This window comes from Oncorhynchus masou, chromosome 5, assembly GCF_036934945.1.
Source record: "Oncorhynchus masou masou isolate Uvic2021 chromosome 5, UVic_Omas_1.1, whole genome shotgun sequence".
NCBI lineage: Eukaryota > Metazoa > Chordata > Actinopteri > Salmoniformes > Salmonidae > Oncorhynchus > Oncorhynchus masou.
Window position 1 is genome coordinate 50,930,231 of NC_088216.1, and position 20,386 is coordinate 50,950,616.

Genomic DNA, 20,386 nt, shown 5'->3' on the forward strand with positions numbered 1-20,386 from the left:
AAACGGGTGTCCTGACTCTCTGAGGTCATGGCACTTATTGTAAGATTAGGGGTGTTAACCCCAGTGTCTTGGCTAAATTCCCAAGCTGTCCCTCATACCATCATGGGGCGGCAGTGTAGCCTAGTGGTTAGAGCATTGGACTAGTAACTGAAAGGTTGCAAGTTCAAATCCCCAAGCTGACAAGGTACAAAATCTGTCGTTCTGCTCCTGAACAGGCAGTTAACCCACTGTTCCTATTGAAAATAAGAATTTGTTCTTAACTGACTTGCCTAGTAAAATAAAGGTAAAAAAATGGTCCCCTAATCATCCCCAGCTTACATTCGGCTCATTCATCTCCCCTGTAACTGTTCCCCAGGTCGTTGCTGTAAATGAGAACATGTTCTCAGTCAACTTACCTGGTAAAATAAAATAAATAAAAATGGCCTCCAAGAAGTTCCCATGCTGTCTAATGGCTGTGATCTCTCACCTCCACATCAACCAGATGTCATTGACCTGGATACCTCACCTCCACTTCGTCCAGATGTCATCGAGTCACCACAGTGGACAGGAGTGTATCTTGAACTACGATGAACAACCATACCCTGGCATTATACTGGAGGTTGAAGAACATAATGTCAAAGTAAAGTGCATGCACAGGAATGGTGTCAACAAGTTCTGCTGGCCAAGCCCAAGAGATGATATCAACTGGTATGGGGATGACCAGATTGTCTGTCTGATGCCAGAGCTGCTGCCAGTGAACAAAAGATCTGTTCAAATTTGCAACAGTATCTGGAAGTACTTGGAAGAGCTCCTGGCCGTGTGAAAGTGGCAGATGTTAACTGGCGACTGGTAAAGAAGCTATTGGTAGCCAGAAAGCAATGGAGATTGGCTCAGAGATGATAAGAGATGTACGTGGCAAAGACAAACATATCTGAATTAAAAGTGAAGAACAATACTGGAAAAATTCCATTAACATGTTTTACTGCATACAAAATGTTTGTATCAGTGTGGTTAGGAAAACAGTTTAAGTTCATGTTCAATGTTAGTGTTTCTAATGTTCTAGTGGACATGTCTTATATGTTTGTATGACAATGTTGTGTTTTGAAAGATACATTTTAGTCAATAGGCTTCATCTAAAAGAAAGGAGGACCAAGGCACTCTTCATATAATTGATTAAAATGCCTTTATTAGTATGGCATGTTCAATAGAAACAACGTTTTTTTTTAACGACGCGTTTTGGCTGCATGGCCTTCGTCAGGGAGTACAAAAAAGAGGAATACAAGGTCCTCTTTTAAACAGCTTATCAATTGGCCCTAATTGGAAGAGGGAGTGGTTACACAATTGATTGGACACACCTCGTAAGCCATACTATACACATTGAAATACTGTAGCTATGTTATCATAAAAATACAACTCAAAACTAAAGGTATCAGAACACTAAAAGGTAGTTCTAACTTTAAATATGACTGGGAGAAGTGTCAAGAATAAGAACGCTAAATATACCATAGTACACTAGAACACAGCAAAACATGAACAACAACAGTCTAACCATAGCTGAGGGCAATAGAGCAAAATATCCACTAGATGGCAGCAAATGGACCCATCACGACCCTACAGGAAGGGTGAGAAATCCATATCTTCATTTAAACCAGGGTATTTAGTGGCCTGTAGTTTGTAAATCCAAGGCTTCATCTTTTGGTCTTAATCTTTGACCAATAACCCTCATTTAAATTGTTCATATTTAATCAACCCATTTTTTTAAATCTGAAATTATTTAATTAAAAATATTTCTAATAAATTGATCAAATTTGTTTGAAATAATCTTATGTTTGTCATTGGTTTCACATTGTGTTACTGGTATTACTGTACTTCATGTTGGTGTTCTGGCATCAAAGTTGGCCAATTGAATTGAATATGGTTTTTGTATCAACCTGACTGTTGCTACATTCATTAGTAAACATTTTCAGGATATGAAAAGATGAGAAAGATCAGACTCTCAACTTGGTATGGAGACATTGACTGTAGGCTAAATACTGGATGTATGTTACGGAGTCTAGTTGATAGGTAATCGACTAGCTGGACTGTTCCCGGGACTCCAGTTGTACAATGCACTAACAAGGCTATTGAACCTGACATTGGTGTCTGTCTTTATTCATTTATCCAACATATCATACCGAAACAGTGTACGGCGAAAAACACACTGGCTGATTTGACTAACATACAAGACGAACTGGCACAGAGAGAAAGGAAACACAGGGATAAATACATTGGGGAAAATAAGCAACACCTGGAGGGGGTGGAGACAATCACAGGAACAGGTGAAACAGATCAGGGCGTGACAAAATGAGTCCCACAGATCCGAACACCACACAAGGGTTAAAGTCTGCAATGGCTGCCTGTGAGTTTTAGAATACTTACTCACGGGTGGGTCGGCTGTGCAAGCCACCGGACAGGCTTACTCTGTAAGCAAGGGACTGTTAACTTGCCCTCTGTTAATTAAAATATATATTTTTTCTTAAATAATAAAATTAAATCAAAAAAGGAAGATGACAACTGAAGTAAAAATAAAATGTAATGCCTTTTCTATTGTTATGACCTGACTGTTAAGAACTTAAATGCTATGCCTTTATGTTTGCACTTTCTATTGAAAAGGATGATGTTACGGAGTCTAGTTGATAGGTAATCGACTAGTCAGACTGTTCCCGGGACTCCAGTTGTACAATGCACTAACAAGGCTATTGAACCTGACATAGGTGTCTGTCTTTATTCATTTATCCAACATATCATACCGAAACAATGTATTTATATTTTTTGAATTACAATTGCAATTTCATCAAGAAAGTGCCCAATATATTGCACAAATTGAAATATTAGAATCCAGGTATCTCTTGAGACATTTACATGGTAGATACAGTATATCCTCCTGGGAATTAGTGGGACCTCTAGTACATAGCAATCAACAGAAGGGGGGTGTTAAGAGGACTGTTGGTGCCTGAGGGCTATTGAATGCAATGACAAGTGGGCTATGACAGTGTACAAAATTGAGCTGTAAAGTCAGATTTACTGTATAGCTAGATTTCACTCTTTTTCCTCCGTAAATTTATCTCAAAACAGTCTTCCTGAATTGTAAAACAGTGTTACTGTTGTAAAAAATAAATATATATTACTTTTTAGTGATACATTCTTTTGGCCATGTAGGGTATGTGGGCAACCCTTTAAATTAGTGGATTCGGCTATTTCAGCCACAGCCGTTGCTTACAGGTGTAAAAATCGAGCACACAGCCATGCAATCTCCATAGACAAACATTGGTAATGGAATGGCACGTACTGAAGAGCTCAGTGACTTTCAACGTGGCACCGTCATAGGATGCCACTTTTCCAACAAGTCAGTTCGTAATTGTTTTGCCCTGCTAGAGCTGCCCCGGTCAGCTGTTATTGTGAAGTGGAAACGTATAGGAGCAACAACGGCTCAGCCGCGGAGTGGTAGGCCACACAAGCTCACAGAACAGGACCGCCGAGTGCTGAAGCACGTAGTGGGTAAAAATGATCTGTCCTCGGTTGCAATACTCACTACCCAGTTCCAAACTGCCTCTGAAAGCAACGTCAGCACAAGAACTGTTCGTCGGGAGCATCATGAAATGGGTTTCCATGGCCGAGCAGCTGCCACAAGCCTAAGATCATGCGCAATGCCAAGCATCGGCTGGAGTGGTGTAAAGCTCGCCGCCATTGGACACTGGAGCAGTGGAAACACATTCTCTGAAATGATTCGCGCATCACCATCTGGCAGTCTGACGGACAAATCGTGGTTTGGCGGATGCCAGGAGAATGCTACCTGCCCGAATGCATAGTGCTAACTGTAAAGTTTGGTGGAGGAGGAATAATGGTCTGGGGCTGTTTTTCATGGTTGGGACTAGGCCACTTAGTTCCAGTGAAGGGAAGTCTTAACGCTACAGCATAAAATTATTTTCTAGACGATTCTGTTCTTCCAACTTTGTGGCAACAGTTTGGAGAAGGCCCTTTCCTGTTTCAGCATGACAATGCCCTCGTGCACAAAGCGAGGTCCATACAGAAATGGTTTGTCGAGATCGGTGTAGAAGAACATGACTGGCCTGCACAGAGCTCTAACCTCAACCCCATTGAACACCTTTGGCATGAATTGGAACGCCGACTGTGAGCCAAGCCTAATATCCCAACATCAGTGCTCAACCTCACTAATGCTCTTGAGGCTGAATGGAAGCAAGTCCCTGCAGCAATGTTCCAACATCTAGTGGAAAGCTTTCCCAGAAGAGTGGAGGCTGTTATAGCAGCAAAGGGGGGACCAACTCCATATGAATGCCCATGATTTTGGAATGAGATGTTCGACGTGCAGGTGTCCACATACTTTTGTACTAGTGTACATCTACCTCTATGCCAAATTTGGTTATCTTATCTCAAAGTAAATTTTTTCAGCATAGTACAATACAAAAGAGAGATTATTTTACATTCCTCCATATTAACACAGAAATCATAGCAAATTGTTTTTGTTGGTAAGTAGTTTGATTACAAAGTCCTAAAAAAGGATTTAAAAAATGCTTTCAAAATGGTCCTTTTTGGCACCGGCCCGTAGGGTAAAAATGTACCCCCAGTTGACACTTTTAGAGTTAATAATATATGAATAACAGTTAATAACAGGTTATAACAGTTAACACGGATAATACAAGTTAATAACACATGTAATAAAAGGTAGTTATAGTTAACACTGTAGTGGAGTAATATTTGATGAATAACTATATAATATATATTGCACAATCGACCCATAATAATACTTTACAATTTAATATGACAAAGTCTATTAAAATGTTTATCGGACTCCATAAAGCTGATTTAGCAAGAAAGGTCTGAGAATTGTCTATATCAAAGGCAAATAGATTTGATATAATTGTAAAATGAACTAAACATTATACAAGCCATGAAACTTAAGTTACAAGGTAATACTGACATTAACAAAACATGAAGTATCTAAGCATGATCAGAGGGGGAGAGAGAGAAATGGCCCATGGCGCATGGGAGAGGGTGAGAGAAACTGTCTCACCACAGCAGGTCTGGAACAGAGAAGAGACAGACAATGAAAGTGAGACCCCTTTTTAACATCTGAATTGTTGACCAATAGCATTACTGTAAAGTTAACCTCCAATCAGATATCATACCCACAGGATGTAAAGACAACAACACCTACTGCCAAGCATGTAGGCCTATCTACTTGTAATAGGCTTATCCTGATGTTGTGGGTAGAGTGCACTTTTTGAATTATTATTGTTTTCTTTTGTCTCACAGCCATTCTACATGAACAGTAAGCAAATGTCTATTCAAATCTCAGTGTATTTATCAGGGGCATGAACAATTAATTTGAATATGATTTGAATATGAAAAATATACTAGAGATGTGGTTGTTGCACTTCCTTATTTTACAGTCCTCTTTCAGTTGTTGAACTAATGTTTACTAGGGTATCATTTGGTTACAATACATGATTTCCGGTACTTACTTCCAAATACACAAATAGCAATTATCTAGTGCTTGTTTTAATTGATGCCCAGAAAACATTATGTTTTGATCATATAATTATTAGGTTAATATCATTATTAGGTTACCATTTAATTTATAAGTAATTAGTACGTATCAGGTAAACTAAAAGGGTGGGGGAGGAGGTTTGTAGTTTAGCATGTCTTTTGGTTACGCTGTCCCGCTGAGTCCACTAGATGACAGTACAGGATGTGTCTTACAGGACATGTGTGATAATATAGGCTATGTCTGTACAAGTCAGACAGAAATGTACAACAGCCGTGTTGTAAGCTTCTGTATGTAAGCACACTCTCAATGCTATTGGATACCTGAATGATAAGGAGCAATTCAACCATTCACAAACATGGGACAGACAGATGCACAATTATTGTTATGTGTAGTGTGCAGTGGTGTTTTTAACATGTAAATCTTGGTGGGGCAAACACAAATCCATCTGGTTTGCGCTTAGTGGGACTATCATTTGTTTTTTAACAGGACAATAACCCAGTACACAACTTCAGGCTGCGTAAGAGCTATTTGACTAAGAAGGAGAGTGATGGAGTGCTGCATGAGATGACCAGGCCTCCACAATCACCCGACCTCAACCCAATTGAGATGTTTTGGAATGAGTTGGAGTCAAGGAAAAGCAGCCCACAAGTGCCCAGCACATGTGGGAACTCCTTCAAGACTGTTGGAAAAGCATTCCTCATGAAGCTGGTTGAGAGAATGCCAAGAGTGTGCAAAGCTGTCATCAAGGCAAAGGGTGGCTGCTTCCATATGTGTTATTTCATAGTTTTGATGTCTTCACTATTATTCTACAATGTAATAAATAATCTAAATAAAGAAAAACCCTTGAATGTGTAGGGGTGTCCAAACTTTTGACTGGCACTGTATCTATATATTTAACTTTTTCTGTTTAACCTTTATTTAACTAGGCAAGTCAGTTAAGAACAAATTATTATTCGCAATTATGGCCTGCCAAGAGGCAAAGGCCTCCTGCAGCGACAGGGGCTGGGATTAAGAATAAAAATGTAGGTTTAAACATACATCATGACAAGAGAGATACCACAACGCTACATAATGAGAGACCTAAGACAACAACACAGCATGGCAGCAACACATGACAACACAGCATGATAGCAACACAACATGACCAACACGGTAGCAACACAACATAGTAGCAGCATAACATGGTACAAACATTAATGGGCACAGACAACAGCACAAAGGGAAAAAAGGTAGAGACAACAAAAAAAGATTGAAAAAAGATTGCAGTCAAACTGTAAACAGTAAAACTGCACTATGCTAGAAATACCGCATCCAAAATAAAATTTTTTTTACTGCAGTACTTTTGCAGTGTAACTGCAATTACAGTGCATTGTAGCGGAGGTACACTGCAGTTATCTGCAATTACTGCGTCCAAAATACCACAGTCGACTGCAGTTACTACACTTTGATTGCAGTTTCAAAATGGCAATTATTTTTTGTACTGGGTGAATACCCATACTAACGGACTACATACTTAAACTGCATACTATGCTGCATGCTATACTATTTAGCTTGTACCGTTTAGTAAAAAGTACGGGCTATGCCATGGCCACAACGCATTAGCGGCTTCTGACTGGCTGAGTAGGTGGGTGGGGACGAGTCCAGGTGGATTTTTCCACATTAAATAGACATACATGCATTAATAGGCGTAATTGCCCATTTCCAATTTGATTCATTTCACTAAACTCTGAATAGATTAGGAATGGAAATCTCCTCAGGCTGGTTATAGGCAGACTATCACATATAGCCAATCTATCATATTTAAAAAGGGTTGAAAACAGAAATGTATAATTTATTTCTGTTTCAACACATTTATTCCTGAAACCAAAGTGCTGTAACGTACAGTTGAAGTCGGAAGTTTACATACACTTAGGTTGGAGTCATTAAAATGTGTTTTTCAACCACTTCACAAATTTCTTGTTAACAAAATATAGTTTTTGGCAAGTCGGTTAGGACATATACTTTGTACATTACGCAGATATTTTTCCAACAATTCTTTACGAACATATTAGTTCACGTATAATTCACTATATCAAAATTCCAGTGAGTCAGAAGGTTACATACACTAAGTTGACTGTGCCTTTAAACAGCTTGGAAAGTTCCAGAAGATGATGTCATGGCTTTAGAAGCTTCTGATAGGCTACTTGACATCATTTGAGTCATTTGGAAGTGTACTTGTGGATGTATTTCAAGGCCTACCTTCAAACTAATTGTAGAGCTCCACAAATCTGGTTCATCCTTGGGAGCAATTTCCAAACGCCTGAAGGTACCACGTTCATATGTACAAACAATAGTACGCAAGTATAAACACAGCCGTCATACCACTCAGGAAGGAGATACGTTCTGTCTCCTAGAGATTAACGTACTTTGGTGCGAAAAATGCAAATCAATCCAAGAACAACAGTAAAGAACCCTGTGAAGATGCTGGAAGAAACAGGTACAAAAGTATCTATATCCACAGTAAAACAAGACCTATATCTAGATAACCTGAAAGGCCACTCAGCAAGGAAGTAGCCACTGCTCCAAAACCGCCAGAAAAATGCCAGACTACAGTGTGTAACTGCTCATGGGGACGAAGATCGTACTTTTTAGAGAAATGTCCTCTGGTCTGATGAAACAAAAATGGAACTGTTTGGCCATATTGACCATCGTTATGTTTGGAGGAAAAAGGGGAAGGCTTGCAAGCCGGTGAACACCAGCCCAACTGTGAAGCACGGGGGTGGCAGCATCATGTTGTGGGTGTGCTTTGCTGCAGGAGGGACTGGTGCACTTCACAAAATAGATGGCATCATGAGAGAGGATATTATGTGGATATATTGAAGCAGCATCTCAAGACATCAGTCAGGAAGTTAAAGCTTATTCACAAATGGGTCTTCTAAATGGACAATGACCCCAAGCATACTTCCAAAGTTGTGGCAAAATGGCTGAAGGACAACAAAGTCAATGTATTGGAGTGGTCATCACAAAGCCCTGACCTCAATTCTATAGAAAAATTGTGGGCAGAACTGAAAAGCTTGTGCAAGCAAGGAGGCCTACAATCCTGACTCAGTTACACCAGCTTTGTCAGTAGGAATGGGCCAAAATTCACCCAACTTATTGTGGGAAGCTTGTGGAAGGCTACCCGAAACGTTTGACCCAAGTTAAAGGCAATGCTACCAAATACTATGGAGTTTGTACTAGGATTACATGTCAGGAATTGTGAATAAGTGAGTTTAAATGTATTTGTCACGTTCTGACCATAGTTCTTTTGTGTTTTCTTTGTTTTAGTGTTGGTCAGGACGTGAGCTGAGTGGGCATTCTATGTTGTGTGTCTAGTTTTCCCATTTCTATGTTTGGCCTGATATGGTTCTCAATCAGAGGCAGGTGTTAGTCATTGTCTCTGATTGGGAACCATATTTAGGTAGCCTGCTTTGTGTTGGTGGTTGTTTCCTGTGTCTGTGTTTGTGCCACACGGGACTGTTTCATTGCCGGTTCACGTTGTTATTTTGTATTTGTGTTCATGTTCAGTTTTCCCTATTAAAACATGGACACCTACCACGCCGCAAATTGGTCCGATCCTTGTTTCACCTCTTCAGAGGAAGAGGAGGAAATCTGCCATGACAGAACCACCCACCAACCAAGGACCAAGCTGCGTGGTAACGGACAGCAGCAACAGTGGCCGAGGACACAAGACTCCTGGACCTGGGAGGAAATCCTAGAGGGGAGAGGACCCTGGGCTAAGCCAGGGGAATATCGCCGACCCAAAGTGCAGAAGGAGAAGCAGTGGCAGCAGGAGAGGCAGCAGCAGCAGCAGCAATGTCAGGATTCCTGGACATGGGATGACGTTTTGGATTGCAAAGGTTGCTACACATGGGAGGAGATCCTGGCGGGTAGGGATCACCTACCATGGGAACAGGTGGAGGCAGCTAGGAGAGCAGAGGCAGCCGGAGAGAGGAGACAACGATATGAGGGAACGCGACTGGCAAGGAAGCCTGAGAGGCAGCCCCAAAAATGTATTGGGGGGCACACAGGGAGTGTGGCAAAGCCAGGTAGGAGCCCTGTGCCAACTTCCTGTGCTTACCGGAGAGCAAGAGGTACCGGGCAGGCACCGTGTTATGCTGTGGAGCGCACGGTGTCTCCAGTGCGGGTGCATAGCCCGGTGCGGTACATTCCAGCTCCTCGAACCAGGTAAGGTTTGGCAGGCTCGGTGCTCAAGAGCTCCAGTGCACCTGCACGGTCCGGTCTATCCAGTGCCACCTCCATGCACCAGCCCTCCGGTGGCAGCCCCCCGCACCAGGCTGTCTCTCCATCCTTTGTCTACAGGTGCTCCCGCCTGTCCAGCGCTGCTAGAGCCTTCCACCTCTCCAGCGCTGCTAGATTCTCCCATCTCTCCAGAGCTGCTAGAGTCTCCCGCCTGTCCAGAGCTGCTAGAGTCTCCCGCCTGTCCAGAGCTGCTAGAGTCTCCCGCCTGTCCAGAGCTGCTAGAGTCTCCCGCCTGTCCAGAGCTGCTAGAGTCTCCCGCCTGTCCAGAGCTGCTAGAGTCTCCCGCCTGTCCAGAGCTGCTAGAGTCTCCCGCCTGTCCAGAGCTGCTAGAGTCTCCCGCCTGTCCAGAGCTGCTAGAGTCTCCCGCCTGTCCAGAGCTGCTAGAGTCTCCCGCCTGTCCAGAGCTGCTAGAGTCTCCCGCCTGTCCAGAGCTGCTAGAGTCTCCCGCCTGTCCAGAGCTGCTAGAGTCTCCCGCCTGTCCAGAGCTGCTAGAGTCTCCCGCCTGTCCAGAGCTGCTAGAGTCTCCCGCCTGTCCAGAGCTGCAAGAGTCTCCCGCCTGTCCAGAGCTGCAAGAGTCTCCCGCCTGTCCAGAGCTGCAAGAGTCTCCCGCCTGTCCAGAGCTGCAAGAGTCTCCCGCCTTTCCAGAGCTGCTAGTCTCCCGCCTGTCCTGAGCCGCCAGAGCCGCCAGTCTGCAAGGAGCCGCCAGAGCCGCCAGTCTGCCAGGATCCACCAGAGCCGCCAGTCTGCCAGGATCCACCAGAGCCGCCAGTCAGCCAGGATCCGCCAGAGCCGCCAGTCAGCCAGGATCCGCCAGAGCCGCCAGTCAGCCAGGATCCTCCAGAGCCACCATTCAGCCATTCAGCCATTCAAGCCTGAGCTACCTCTCGGTCCTGAGCTACCTCTCGGTCCTGAGCTACCTCTCGGTCCTGAGCTACCTCTCGGTCCTGAGCTACCTCTCGGTCCTGAGCTACCCCTCGGTCCTGAGCTACCCCTCGGTCCTGAGCTACCCCTCGGTCCTGAGCTACCCCTCGGTCCTGAGCTACCCCTCGGTCCTGAGCTACCCTTCGGTCCTGAGCTACCCTTCGGTCCTGAGCTACCCCTCGGTCCTGAGCTACCCCTCAGTCCGGAGCTGCCCCTCAGTCCGGAGGAGTTTGTTTAGTCCGGTGGGGCCCTTTATTAGGCTTGCCAATCCAAGGTCGGCGGCGAGGGTCGCTGTTCCTAGGAGGAGACTAAAGCGGACAAAGACTATGGTGGAGTGGGGTCCACGTCCTGCGCCAGAGCCGCCACCGCGGACAGATGCCCACCCAGGCCCTCCCCTATAGGTTCAGGTTTCTTTTGTGTTTTCTTTGTTTTAGTGTTGGTCAGGACGTGAGCTGAGTGGGCATTCTATGTTGTGTGTCTAGTTTTCCCATTTCTATGTTTGGCCTGATATGGTTCTCAATCAGAGGCAGGTGTTAGTCATTGTCTCTGATTGGGAACCATATTTAGGTAGCCTGTTTTGTGTTGGGGTTTGTGGGTGGTTGTTTCCTGTGTCTGTGCCACATGGGACTGTTTCGTTGCCAGTACACTTTTTTATTTTGTATTTGTGTACATGCTCAGTTTTCCCTATTAAAACATGGACACCTTCCACGCCACATGTTGGTCCGATCCTTGTTTCACCTCTTCAGAGGAAGAGGAGGAAATCTGCCATGACAGTATTTGGCTAAGGTGTATGTAAACTTCCGGCTTCAACTGTAGGCCTAATGTTATATATTTTCCCAATTTATCTAAGTGCGCAGTATTTTTTTGGCATGTATTTTCAAGCCAAGTTTGAACTCCGATGTCCAAACTAAGGTTTTCATTTCCAGCCTATATTATGTTTAGATTGCACCCCTGTAGTGCTGTGGTGCTTGAGGCACCCAGTTTAGCTGCTCGGAATTGACACAGAGGTATAGCTTACTTATTCAACTGACATTCAAAGTAACATGATAGATTTTAGCTGCTAGTTTTGGAAGTCATTTTGTATGACCATTTAGTATGGCTGGTTTAAAACCATGGGGTGTCTATTGACAAAACAAACTATGGCTCCGGTCTATGCAAGAACAATAGACATCCTGTATGCACATTACTTGTCTTGAAATATTAAACTTGTCTTCAGAATTTTTTATTAAATGTAGTTCATCTGATGGAATTCTGGGAGTAAAAGGTGCTGAATGGTCAATCTGGTGTCTGCATTTGCTGTGCAGCATTTGCGTTGATATGGCCTTCACAGACATTGTAGCAATCACTCTACTTGCGAATCATTCTTCCTGCATTGCAGGAAAGTTCTCATGCATCAGAGTGATCAAATTAAGACCCTGCATCTGTACAGTTACTATTGCTCTCCTTTTGCCAACTAGTATGTCAACACACATCCTTCTAAACGAATTCAACCTAATAGCACACAAGTCTCAGCAGTTCAACATATTGTCAATGTGTTCAACATAATACTCATCATCATCATCATCATCAGGGCAAATCAATAGGACTCAATCCTAACAGCTGTATTCATTTTAATTTGGGAGTTTTTGCAGCTGCTAATTGAAGATAAGAGTCTTGAGTGCAGAAGTTATCATGCAGTTAGTGTCTGACAGAAATGTCTAGGAATTGGACCACTGGCATTGCAGACCCACGCAGAACCCGGAGGTTGGGCCCCCCAGATAGTAATTGAGCATGTCATAAGCCAGGACATGTGTGTTAAAACTGCAACATTTTCTCTCTGGCTCATGGCAAAACATGTAGAATAGCAGAAAATTAGCTCAGGTTTTCTCAAAAATCGGGCACAATCCTTGTCCTGCAGGGAATGTTTTTTTTTCTCGAACTTGAACAAATTCACTCTAGACCCAAACTGCTACAGACCTATATCTATCCTACCCTGCATCTCTAAGTACTTTGAAAGCCAAGTTAACAAACAGATTACTGACCATTTTGAATCACATCGGACCTTCTCCGCTATGCTATCTGGTTTCCGAGCTGGTCATGGGTGCACCTCAGCCAAACTCAAGGTCCTTAATGATATCATAACCGCCATCGATAAGAGACATTACTGTGCAGCCATATTCATTGACCTGGCCAAGGCTTTCGACTCTGTCAATCACCACATTCTTATTGGCAGACTCAACAGTCTTGGTTTCTCAAATGATTGCCTCACCTGGTTCAACAACTACTTCTCTGATAGAGTTCAGTGTGTCAAATCGGAGGGCCTGTTGTCCGGAAATCTGGCAGTCTCTATGGGGGTTCCACAGGGTTCAATTCTCAGGCCGACTCTCTTCTCTGTATACATCAATGATGTCGCTCTTGCTGCTGGCAATTCTCTGATCCACCTCTACGCAGACGACACCATTCGGTATACTTCTGGCCCTTCTTTGGACACTGTGTTAACTAACCTCCAGACGAGCTTCAATTCCATACAACTCTCCTTCCGTGGCCTCCAACTGCTCTTAAACGCAAATAAAACTAAATGCATGCTATTCAACCGATCATTGCCCGCACCTGCCCGCCCATCCAGCATCACTACTCTGGACGGCTCTGACTTAGAATACGTGGATAACTACAAATACCTAGGTGTATGGCTAGACTGTAAACTCTCATTCCAAACTCACATTAAGCATCTCCAATCAAAAATTTCACAAAAAAGCTTCCTTCACTCATGCTGCCAAACATACCCTCGTAAAACTGACCATCCTACCGATACTTGACTTTGGCAATGTCATCTATAAAATAGCCTCCAACACTCTACTCAGCAAACTGGATGTAACCACAGTGCCATCCGTTTTGCCACCAAAGCCCCATACACTACTCACCACTGCGACCTGAACGCTCTCGTTGGCTGGCCATCGCTTCATACTCGTCGCCAAACCCACTGGCTACAGGTTATCTACAAGTTTATTCTAGGTAAAGCCCCGCCCTATCTCAGCTCGCTGGTCACCATAGCAGCACCCACTCGTAGCACACACTCCAGCAGGTATATCTCACTGGTCACCACCAAAGCCAATTCCTCCTTTGGTCACTTTTCCTCCCAGTTCTCTGCTGCCACTGACTGGAACGAACTGCAAAAATTTCTGAAGCTGGAGATTCCCATCTCCCTCACTAGCTTTAAGAACCAGCTGTCAGAGCAGCTCACAGATCTCTGCACCTGTTCATAGCCCATCTGTATACAGCCCATCTATCTACCTCATCCCCATACTGTATTTATATATTTTGCTCCTCTTGCACCACAGTATCTCTAATTGCAAATCCATCTTTTGCACATCTACCATTCCAGTGTTTAATTGCCATATTGTAATTACTTCGCCACCATGTCCTATTTATTGCTTAACTCCCTTATTTGACCTAATTTGCACTAACTGTATATGGACTTTGTTTTCTTTTTTTTCTACTGTATTATTGACTGTATATTTTGTTCATCCCATTTCTAACTCTGTGTTGTTGTATGTGTCGAACTGCTATGCTTTATCTTGGCCAGGTCGCAGTTGCAAATGAGAACTTGTTCTCAACTAGCTTACTTGGTTAAATAAAGGTGAAATAAAAAAGTAAAATAAAAATTGGATTTTGTTGCGTTATCTTGAGCTCAACATTTACATTTAGGGAAATTTTATCAGGACATTATTTGTTTTTGGAATGTTCTAAATACTTAAATATTATTAATTTCCAATGGACTCTATGGCTGGAAATGCCCTTGTCCAAAGCAAAGGGTCCCAATTTCAAATTCTCAAAAAAAGTAATAATGGATATTAACTGAACAATTATCTTATGTAGTTTCTTGCAATAGCCCTCTGTGACTTTAAATAATCTCTCTCTCAAAACTGTGATTCCTAAAATATGTGTCCGGAGATTTGTCTAAAATCCAAAATTCTTCAGGAATGAGCATGGTCAGCTATACCATAAGGTCCACTTATTCATGTTAGCATTGTTGTGCAACAAGCCCACTCATGATCTGTAAAGTTCTCTACTTTTGATAGATTTAAGCAAACAATATTGGAATCACCATACATTTGGATTTTATTAGGGTATAGAGCCATAAAGCAACTGAGATTTTGTTTTGCTACTGTGTACCACAAAATACAAATTAAAAAGTCAACTATAAAGCCCCAACTCCATCAGATTTTTGTCTAATGTCAACTCTGTCAGAGTGCTGAAAAAGATGATAGGATGATTATGTTTCTATTCGGGATTTTCAAATGAATCATTTTCCATATTCTATAAACATTTGTAGGCCTATTGAAATTTGATTTTTAGAGGCCAGAATATGCCCGTTTTGAGTAGACTATCTGTTGTCAACTCTGTCAGTGGATTGTCAACTCACTGTTCTGCAACATATGCTTGAACAATTTAAGTATTTGCTGTGCTAGACCTGAGGGATAATGTTTGCTTTATTGTGACAGAGTCAGGAAGCAGGTGCAGATGGTGAGTTTGATAATAAAGTACATGGAGAGTCACAAAACAAGCGAAGCGCCTGGACATGAAAACTAAATCAATACTGCCTGAAGAATGATGCTAGGAAGTACTAGATAAAGGGGGAATAATCAGGGTAGTGATGGAGTTCAGGTGTGTCTCATGATATTATGCACACCTGCGCCCTGATGGGTTGCAAGGACCGGTGGTTAGTAGACCTGCGACGTCAAGCGCCGGAGCAGGAGTTGACGTGACAGTACACCCCCCACACACGTGGCTCCAGTCGCAGGATGATGCCAGCCAGGAGGACGGCCCCGAGGGTGAAGAGCGGGCTGGTCCGGATGGCGAAGGTGAAATTCTCGGATGGTGTTGGGATCTAGAATGTCGTCCACCGGAACTCAGCACCTCTCCTCTGGACCGTACCACTCCCAGTCCACCAGGTTTTTGGAGCCGACCCCCACAACGTCGGGAGTCCAGGAGTGATCTGACGGCATAGGCGGGGCTCCCCTCGATGTCCAAGGGAGGTGGAGGGGTGTCGAGGGGGACGGCATCAGCCAAAGGACCAAGAACCACCGGCCTGAGGAGGGAAACATGAGAGATCCGGTAGTTAGTGGGGAGTTTTAATCTGTAAGTTACTTTGTTGACCCTTCGGAGGACCTTGAATGGTGGACCACAAAATGGGGACTCAGCTTCTTACAGGGCAGGCTGAGCGGTCACCAGGATGGAACACAGGAGCCTCACTAAGGTGACGATCCGGCTGCTCTTTCTGACGGTGCGCTGGAGATTCACGTAGGCGTCGTTCCATACGGTGCCTGAACCACTCATTCACCGCAGGAGCGTAGGTCTGTCTCTGAGTCCACGGATCAAGGGCTGGCTGATAACCCAGAATAAACGGGAAGGGAGTCAGCCCGGGGGAGGAGTGTCGCAATGAATTCTGGGCGTATTCAGCCCAAAGAAAGAATCGGGCCCACTCCCCTTGCTGGTCCTGGCAACATTTAAACCGTGCCTCATGGCAAAAAAAGGTAAAATAACATTAGTTTATCTATAAAACCGCACATTTTTCTCTCTGCCACCTTGTTAGACCATGCGGGGCCCCGTGGAACTGGACAACTACAGTATTCTCGCTTTATAATATGATATCTAAAACATCTCAATATGTCTGTCTGTAAAACAGTGTTGAGGAAGGCAGGTTGTCCAACCCAACCCTAGTCCTGAAGGCTGTTCTCAGGGATTAGTGTTTGATTCCGACCATCTTGGAGAGTTACAGTTAAGTCAATATCCAAAGGATTTATTTAATAAAATATGTGTTATTTAATCAATCAAGTAGAGATAAGAATGCTTGATTAATCCAGAACAAGACACACATTGGTCTAAGGCTTATACCAACACATTATGAAGGTGAAGCCTCTGGAGCCAATTATACATTAGTCATGATCAGGGCCAGCGTTATGGACAGGCCTGAATTGTAAACCAGAGTCAACGGATGCTGTTGACGTAGCTATGCGGCTCTGAGACCACAATCTGCGGGTGACACACAGCAAAAATTCCCAACAAAAGCGGCTCTGGTACTCATCCTCTAGTTATTTGAATGTGTTGACAGTTGGAGAAATTGTTTGAGCTGCGCTGAGAATTCAAAATGTATGAAAGCCAACTGTCCAATATTCTAGAACACAGCTGTACATGCACTTACATGCACACCACTGGCACGTGCTGTTGAGTTTTGGCCCATTCAATTTATTTTGACTATTTAACTAACCATCCTATACATCTCATGAGAAATTAGGTGGTGTTTTAGTGTAACAACAGTGAAGTTATACTATGCTATTATATTTTATTATGTTATGTAGAATACAAATGAATCATTATGCGATCTTCCAAGAAATGGATTCCGCTTTGATGTAACTTTAGGCCTACTTTGTGAGGAATGGGTGGCTCTGGCAGCAATACACCGCTGTTGTCCATTGCACTGAACAAGCAATTGAAGCGCACCTATAGCCTACTCTTTTGCCTTGTGCAAAATTTGGGGATGTAGAAATGAGAGACCACATGTGTGGCCTTATGAAAATATTTGGCCAATGAAACATTTCTGGTTGGTCTCAGGGAATGTAAAACAGTTAGGGAGACTTTTAAAACAGGATTCAAGGAGGTAGCAGCAAATACTGCATGTTGAATGAGCAACTAATAAGCATGGAAAGCCTCACATTTAATGAAATGACCTTATAGGCTCTCCTTCAGTATAATACACCAATTTACTTTTCTAACTCTTCATCAGAAGCATGCTTTTTGTAAGTAGTTAGGCCTACTGTCCTTTTCAAGTTTAGCTGGAATTTAGCCCTAAATTATTTGAGAAATAGGATTGGTTGACAATTGCCTATGAAATTGGTCTTTCTCTGCTCTGCACAGATTATCAGATCTCAACAACAATTGGAGTGTTTAATATGACCAGTAGGCTTAGCTACCACATCCTTATAATATATATTTTATCATAAGCGCAACCTGACTACAAGAGACAGGTTGGAATGTCTGACTGAAATACAGGACAAATCAATATTTTTTTTGGTGTTTGAATTTGTTGAGGTACATGATTGTTTGGTTGTGGGAAAAAGGGACAAAATGCGGAACTGTCCCACACAATCAGGGACATGTGGTCACCCCTAGACCTGGCATGCCCTACCGTACCTCCTTGCCCATTGATCATTTATTTAACCGAGATGCGCACAGAATAAAATAAAGCATCCCAGCGAGTGAAACAGTGCCCCTTTGTCTCAGTATCTGTAGTCCATGTATCTGATGCTGTCTGGCCAAAAGAGTAAGGCATGTCATACATAAAGTAAGACAGAGGGGTGCTGTTTTGCTCACTCGGATGCTCTCTCCGAGATAGTTTCAGCCCATTCCAAATTGAAGGACAGTTGGTATCATAGCCGCAGGAAGTAGGGGTGCTCAGGGTGCTGCAGCAACACCAGAAAAAACGTAATTAAAACAAAATGTAAATACATTTATTTTTTAACATGGTTGGTGGGTTCACACTGTTTGACTGCTGGAATTATTTTGGACGATTGTTTGAAGGTAACCTACTTTTTAAAGTGATTCGCTTGACAATCAGATGAAAACATTATTACTGGCTGTAACTTCAGGAAAATGTTATGTTTGTGCTTTTCTAATAACCAATTCGACTGGGTTCATGCAAGTGACTGATTGATCGTGCCTGGGAGGAATCCTCGTTATCAGTGTCTGCAACTTGGCAGTACGCCCAGAACATTGTTTTGAGAATAGAAAGGGATATCTGTCACATTGTATAAATTATTGGAGACAGGTGCATTAATTTGTAAATGGGGGGGTTTAATACTCCACCCAAAATATACAACATGCAATGAAAAAGCACGGGGAACTATGCCCAAAAAAACACATATACAAAAACACGGGGATGTAACCCGAACAACAGAGCGAGGTAAAACCTCTAATAAATACACAGGATGAGACCCGCAATACACTACACGGGGCGAGACCTATAATAACAAATGCACAACAATTCACGGGATGAGACCCGTAATAACAAGTGCACCATACACGCAGCACGAAAGCAGAAATAACAAAGCACAGGTACTCACAGAGCTAAACGGACATGGGAACAATAACCGACAAAACAATGGTGCACAGAGGGCACATATATTCAATTACTAATCAAGGGAAAGGGAATCAGGTGTGCATAATGAGACAGTTAAGTGACGCCTAGAGGCCGGTGCCGTAGACCTCCGGAGCTGGTGCACGGATTGAGCAGGGGTACCAGGGGAATCTGTGACAGTACCCCAAACTATAGTTTTGGCAAGTTGGTTAGGACATTTACTTTGTGCATGACACAAGTAATTTTTCCAACAATTGTTTACAGACAGATTATTTCACTTATAATTCACTGTATCACAATTCCAGTGGGTCAGAAGTTTACACACAGTAAGTTTACTGTGCCTTTAAACAGCTTGGAAAATTCCAGAAAATGATGTCATGGCTTTAGAAGCTTCTGATTGGCTAATTGACATAATTTGAGTCAATTGGAGGTGTACCTGTGGATGTATTTCAAGGCCGACCTTCAAACTCAGTGCCTCTTTACTTGACATCATGGGACAATCAACATAAATCAGCAAAAACCTCAGAAAAGAATTGTAGTACTCCACAAGTCTGGTTCATCCTTGGGAGCAATTTCCAAACGCCTGAAGGTACCACGTTCATCTGGACAATCAATAGTATGCAAGTATAAACACCATGGGACAACGCAAACGTCATACCGCTCAGGAAGGAGACATGTTCTGTCTCCTAGAGATAAACGTACTTTAGTGCAAAACGTGCAAATCAATCCAAGAACAACAGCAAAGGACCTTGTGAAGATGCTGGAAGAAACAGGTACAAAAGTATCTATATCCACAGTTAAACGAGTCCTATATCGACATAACCTGAAAGGCATCTCAGCAAGAAAGAAGCCACTCCAAAACGGCCATAAAAAAGCCGGACTACGGTTTACAACTGCACATGGGGACAAAGATCGTCGTCCTCTGGTCTGATGAAACAGAAATAGAACTGTTTGGCCATAATGACCATCGTTATGTTTGGAGGAAAAAGGGGGAGGCTTGCAAGCCGGTGAACACCATCCCAACCGTGAAGCACAGGGGTGGCAGCATCATGTTGTGGGGGTGCTTTGCTGCAGAAGGGACTGGTGAACTTCACAAAATAGATGGCTTCATGAGGAAGGAAAATTGTGTGAATATATTGAAGCAACATCTCAAGACATCAGTTAAAACTTGGTCGCAAATGGGTCTTCAAAATGGACAATGACCCCAAGCATACTTCCAATATCATGGCAAGATGGCTGAAGGACAACAAAGTCAATGTATTGGAGTGGCCATCACAAAGCCCTGACCTCAATCCCATCTAACATTTTTGGGCAGAACTGAAAAAGTGTGTGCGAGCAAGGAGGCCTACAAACCTGACTCAGTTACACCAGCTCTGTCAGGAGGAATGGGCCAAAATTCACCCAACTTATTGTGGGAAGCTTGTGGACAGCTACCCTGTCACGCCCTGGTCAAATTATATTGTGTTTGTCTGCATTTATTTTGGTCAGGCCAGGGTGTGACATGGGTTTTTTGTGGTGTGTTTTGTCTTGGGGGTGTCTAGCAT